We start from the raw sequence: 7,129 nt of genomic DNA on the forward strand, positions 1-7,129 counted from the left end.
TCTTTTCTGTTTCACGGAGATATCTCCTCTAAATTTTAAATTCAGATCCACATGAAGTGTTGTCCCTTGTATGAACTATTTAAAGACTTTCAAACGATTGCATGTGACTCCTCAGGTCTAAACAAACCTCTCTTCATTTCACTTTATATACTATGTCTACTTCACTTCAGTGGAAATACTAAATCTGCACTTTACAGTAAGCAAGTCACGACTGCTATGATGAAACAATTTCTAAACTTGACTCATTCTTCTTCCAGTGATGCTCATCTGTCCTTATATATTCCCACAAATTTACCTGCATGTATGTTTTTTTTCTTTTTTGCTTGTGGGATGAAAAGGCAGCAGAAAGACAGAAAACGAGGCGAGATGTCCAGCCTCAGCTGGTCAGACAGCTGCCTCGCCGATAACTCGCTAGGCGAGGAATTGCCTGAAAGCCCATTTACAGCTGGTGTCTGTTTGCATAGCTCTCTGTCCACACAGAGAGAAGGATTATGCAAATTCAGTCAACCTAGAGGCTGCAGAGTCTTGTGTGTCATCCCTCTGCTTCCTGCAAGAAAATACAAGAAATCAGGGCCATCATATTTTTAACAAAATGCAGGAAAGTGTTGGTATCCAGCTATGACCAAAGTCACACTGTGTGACTGCGTTTGATCAATATTTGTCTCTACTTGACAAATCAGATGTTGCATTAAGATACAGGTGACAGACCTCAATTGGAGCTGAGCTAACCTTAAAGTAGATAAAAACATTAAATGCAATCTAGTTGTTAGTAATTTATGGCTAAAAATAACAGAGTTTATGACAGATGGACCAATGGATGGTCTTGCTGTGTAATCTTTAAAAAGGGACCTTGGTTCTTAAATCAAACAAAGCCTTAAAACTTAAAATTAAATGAAGGGCATCCCTCTATAGAGGGGTGCAAAAGGGGTAGGTCAGCCATGGATTCAGTGTTTTTACTTCATGATTGTCTATTTTGTGAGCATCAATATGGCCTTTTGACAATTAATCCTTGACAAGATCCAACAGCAAGTTAGGCTGTAAATGAAATATATTATCTGTGTATTCATTCAGTACTTAATGAGTAAAAAGATCTATTGCTGAGATGGTGACAGAGGCGTTGACAGAGCATACGGTTTAACTGAAAAATCCTCACAGTACTGAGTATTACCAGTTATTCTCTTGAGGCAGTGTCAAAGATGATCTGTGAATTCAGAGAGTGAAAACTTGCCCGTCAATACCCGAATGAATGTTTCACGAAGCACACCTCTTCATTTAACCCACATAAAGTGTTGAAGCATCTCCCCTGTAAAACGCAACAGTGACGTTGTCAGATTACCTCAAAAGCCCTTATCTGCCTGTCAAAAGTTGAAGAGGAGGCGGGACCGAGCCTAACTGTAGCCAAACTCACAGGCTTTTATCTTCTTCACAAGCTCAGCAGCAGCTCCAGAACATGCCTTTGATGCTCGTTTGCCCTCCCTCCCCGACCATTCCATTCTCCCTTTTTCTGCTTCTGCCTCTCTGTCTTTGTCTCTTTCTCCTCGCCTGCTCCCCATTCTCTCTGGAGAAATCAGCCGGCCTTCACCCTCTCAAAGCCTCTTATCTACGAGATGTCACTTCTCAATTTGGCCTGTCTGAGCTGTTTGCTGGTGGCATGTGTATTGATTTTTCTGTCAACAGTGGGAGTGAAGCAAACTCTTAAATGAAAGCCTTAAAGCCCAGGCCCATTTTGAAATGTCAAGAATTTGGTAGACAGGTTTGCTAATTTATGTGCAAGAATATGCTGTAATGTTTAATGGAAAAGTTAAAAATCAAAAATTGAGACTCAATTATACTTTGATTGTATAGCACCTGCAGAGTTATGGATCCCTTGTCTGAACTGGACTGAAACATAATGTTAAACAACAAATTGAGCAATAACAGTGAATGGAATGCTTGATGACAACAGTGATGATGTTGATGAATGATGAAATAATAATTAGGAAAGAATATCCTCATAGATAAATTACTCCATAGCAGGGCTAACATAGAGACAAACAACCATTCGCTTAAAAACCAAATCCTTGTGCTTTGCAGTGACAGTGATACATCTACCCATTCACTCACACAAACACACATTCACATTTACACTAGTGCCAAGCGCTAGAAGCTACTCGGGATTCAGTGTCTTGCTTTAGGGCACTTGGCCGTGTGGCATGTTCTGGGGATGGAACTGCTAACCCTGGTGATTTGTGGACAACCCACTCTAGTTGCTGAGCCACCGCATGCCTTACATTCTGCATGATTAACAGACTTAATTTTGTTGCCAAGATAATGCCTTCTGAAATCTGATTCCAGCGGATGACTGGTAAGATGCTGATTTCCTTCTATTGAGCTGGTCTCTCAAAACCAAGCCCTTAAAGTATTAAGTTCCCCTCCTCAATGGTTTGGGAAATTCTTCCATCAAACCACTGCTAAACTAAACTAACTGAAACAAACTCGATGTTCCTGAAAAGCTAACAATTTCGAGATGCTTTTGCATCATAATGTTTAACACATGACGACCAAAGAAATGCTGCATCACTGTAAAAACTTAAACTGAGCTCTACTCAGTTTTTTGGGTAAAACATTTTTACTCTTAAAACTATTGAGTAAACCTGACACCATTGAAATCATTGTAACCTAGTGAATAAATTAAGTAAATGTAAGTAAAAAGGTTAATCCGATTACTACATTGAGTACAATAACACATAAAATTTGAGTGTAATCTAATGTAAAAACTCAAGACATGAGATGCTAACATTACTTAAGAAATCTACCTTTGATTTCATTGTACAACATGTACGTGTGACTTTGGGTTTTGTGACATGTGGTAGGCTCACAATATGCATATAACATATATGTATGTGTTGTGCCTATCCTGCCATTATGAAGCTCTGTTAAAGCTGAAGCAATTATTCATTCGTGTGAATATATTGTTTAGCTAAATCAGACAGGTTTTGAGAATCAGTAGGAATACAGTAAGAGTCAAGAAATCAACCAATAAATCTAGATCCTACCAGTCATCCATTGGGTTAGAATAACAGAAGACATTGCCCTGGCAACAGGATTAACATACAATCTGTTACGAGTTGCTAAATATACGACCAACATTGTGCGAAGAGAAATGAGAACCTATTGTTTGACTTCATTCAGAACTGACAGGTGAATTTTTACCCTGCAGCATCGAAAGCACAGGACTCTGAGTTGGAGAAATCTGACTTCCTTAGGGCTTTGTGGGTTACTTTTACTCTGCAGATCTCAGACTGGATGGCTACAAACTCGCAACAGTGACAAACTTAGCCTGCGGCAAAACACAGCACGACTCTCAGTAGAAGCATATCTCCGCTGCGTCAAAACAATGCAGTTGTGTGGGGAGACACTGCTGCAAACTGGCAAAGTGCCACCTCCATTCATGTCTGCCCAAGCCCAGCAGTAAATAGTTTGTCTGAGAAATTTCATGTCAAGTGAATACTCCAGTGAGTCAACCCTGAACAACAAGGAGCTGAGAGGAAAAGGGAGGATTGGAATGCTGACCTGTCATAACCCCCCCACTGCCTCGGGTCATGTTGATGAGAGGGTGTAGCAGCCCATGTTCCATTTTCAGAACTGCTGGGTGCTGTGTCCCAGGGGGAACAGATGAGGCCATAGCCACGTTCAGAGTGCAAGATGGTTTCATGCTCGACAATTCAAGAAGTCCAGTGTGAGACATTGTACTGTGTATGAATCACTACTACAGTCTCTAAACATTGCACTTGCTTTTAAATGTGCGTGGTGGTTTGTGTTTTTACCAGTAAACATGATATATCATAAAATTTAGATATATGATATATATTTTTTAGATATATTTTTATATATCGAGGGCTTGGAGCCAGAAGGGCGTAAGTGGCATTTTGGGTGAATTTGAGTTCTATACATCAAAATAAAGGTCTCAATGAGCTCTATCCAATGGTGCCAAAAAGACCTATCTGAGATCAAACTGTATTGAATAAACCAACAAAACAATAAAGACCTAACACAAAAGTGAGAGTAATGTTTGGAGCCAGAAGGGCGTAAGTGGACATACGCCTTTCTGGCTCTGAAAAATACATGTAAGTCCACATGTTAGTTCAAAGCCAGAAAGGCGTATGTGTACTTGGCGCCCTTTAACTGCATTCAAAATGGCTGACACAGTTGCAGACATGGAACTGTCTGAGGCAGAAAAGATTTTGATGAACATTATAAAACAAACTGGTGAGTCCTATATTGAAGAAGTTAAGTCAGAGTTGGTTTTGAATGTATTTCCTCACAAGAGTGATAACGATAAGACATAATCCTGCCTTGAGAGCCTTCCCTTGTTAGGCTAGCCTGGCATGGCTAACGCTAATCCACATGTTTTGATCTGATCTGGCTAACTGTGCTTGCTAACTAGCCTAGTGTTCTGACATAGAATATTCTTTTGAACTTTCTGATAATCTACTTTAACCTACCCTTGAACTAATAGATTCAGGGCACTCGTGTAGGATATTAATAAATATTAATGATATGATTTAGGGACACAGCATGAGATGAGGGAGAGAGACGAGGAGATGGAAGAGAGAGAGGGACACATGGAGACAGCGGAAGATGGAGGAAGAGAGACAGAGAGGGAGACAGATCATGCAATTGTTGAGGGACACATGGAGACAGAAGAGAATCGAGGGACTGAGACGGTAGATACTGTGCTAGAATTTGTTGACGGAGGAGGGGCTAACAGTGACCAGGAAGAGTATGCTAACACACCACAAAGAGGAAGAAAAAGACAGAGAAATGTTGAAAATTGGAAAAGAAACCAACGTAAAAGGCTCAGAAATTCTGGCCAGAGCTACATTAATTCTCATGGTATGCATGTTCAACAAAGGAGGGTGAGGGAGAAGAACTGTGCCTCTTGTCATTACAAATGCAATCAGAACTTCCCAGAGCCAGTGAGGGAAAGTATATTTCAACATTTTTGGGAGATGGGAGATGCAGCAAGGCAGAAAGACTTCATTGTCAACCATGTTATCAAAAGAGGAAAAAGAAACAGTGAAAAAATCTCAAGAAGAACTCATTCATTTGAGTATTATCTAACCTTTGGGGGAAGGCAGATAAGGGTATGCGAAGACTTCTTTTTGAAGACCCTTGATGTCTCTGAGAAATTTGCGAGGTCTGCTGGTGGCCATCCGTCTACTGAATTGGGAATTTCCCCTCCAAGCCAGAAAGGGCGGCATGCACCTCAAAACAAAGTGCCCGAGAGTAGCAAAGACAAAATACGAGAGCATATCAAGTCTTTCCCAAAACTTGAATCCCACTACTCCAGGAAAGATACAAACAAGCTCTACTTGGAAGGATCTCTGAATATGCCAAGAATGTATGCACTGTATAAAGAGAAATGCCAACAAGAGTGGAAGATAAAACCAGAAAAACAAAGTCTTTATAGAATGGTGTTTGACACTGAGTTCAATCTAGCTTTCCACACTCCAAAGAAAGATGCGTGCAAATACTGTGAATGGTACCAACGTTTAGAAGACAGTGAGAAGGAAAGTCATAAGGATGACTTTGATGCCCACCAGTTAAGAAAAAATCAGGCCAGAGAACATAAAGATAATGACAAAAAGAAAGCAAAAGAACAAGAGTCATACAAAGCTGTCACTTTTGACCTGGAGCAAGTGTTAACCACCCCTTGGAGCAACATTAGTAGCCTGTTCTACTCACGCAAGTTGAGTACCTACAACCTCACTGTATATGAATTGGACAGTAAAGATGTTGAGTGTTACATGTGGCATGAGGGAGAAGGCGGCCGAGGATCATCAGAGATTAGCACTTGTGTTTTTTCATATCTTTCACAACTTAATCCTGAAGTGAAACATGTAGTTCTTTATTCAGATACATGTGGTGGACAGAATAGAAATGCTGCCTTTAGTACAATGTGCCTACATGCAGTCAGCACATTGCCCCTCTCCACTATTGACCACAAGTACATGGAGTCTGGTCACAGCCAGATGGAGTGTGATAGTGTGCATGCTGCAGTCGAAACTGCGAGGAGAAAGGTTCCTATCTACTCCCCTGAAGGCTACTACACCCTTGTGAGAGTGGCAAGAAAGAACAACCCCTACAATGTACATGAACTTGGTCACAAGGACTTCCTGGACTTCAAATCTTTCTCCAATCACACACTCAAAAACAAAACCAAAGATGAGGAGAGACAAGCAGTGCATTGGCAGAAGATTAAATGGTTTCGCTATACAAAAGAAGAACCCAGAACAATCTTCTTTAAGTATGATTTCACTAACCCAACCTTCCATGAACTGAAGGTGGCAAAGTAGGCAACCAGGGGCACCAGAAACTTCCACTCCGTGTCCAAGCCAAGTTCAATCTATGAAAGTCCTCCTGGGATCAGTGCATTAAAGAAAAAAGACCTACTCACCCTGTGCAGCAATGGGAGTATTCCTCATACATACGCAGAGTTCTACAATGCTCTGACAGTCGAAAGTGAGTAATTGAAATGGTTGAACAAAAATTAAAATGAATTAAATGAACAGGAGAACTGTCTGTTGTATACATTATTTGGAAAAAAATGAATGAATAAATAATTTGTAATGAAATAAATAAATAACTCATGAAATGCCAATCAAAAGTGTGTTTAGCAAGTTTCACACAAATTAATTACTTATTCAAGTGTTATTCCACTGTTAATTATTCAATCAATTCCCCTTTTCACCTATTATTTTCTGCATTGTTCAGCAGATACGCCCAATTTGTCCATAAAAGTCTTGAAATGTTTGGTGCTAAAAAGGCGTATCTGAGGTTTTTGCCATATTTTTTTGATTTTAAAATATTTTAGAGCATCTTCATTGTGTTAATATGCCATAAGTTTATTACTAAAATACTCATTCATGTAAGTATGTTTGTGGTTGCATTGTTGTTGTTTAAGGTTAATAAATACAGTTTATTGAAGCGTGACCAAAATTTTGTTTTGTCTCTCCTGTAAAGTTTGTCAAAAGCCACTTACGCCCTTCTGGCTCCAAGCCCTCAATATATAATTATGCAGTATATATTTTTATATATAATCTGCAAAAGATACAAGGTTTTAACACTAGAATTTTCATTTTGGGAT

Source organism: Mugil cephalus, chromosome 19, assembly GCF_022458985.1.
Source record: "Mugil cephalus isolate CIBA_MC_2020 chromosome 19, CIBA_Mcephalus_1.1, whole genome shotgun sequence".
Classification (NCBI taxonomy): Eukaryota; Metazoa; Chordata; class Actinopteri; order Mugiliformes; family Mugilidae; genus Mugil; species Mugil cephalus.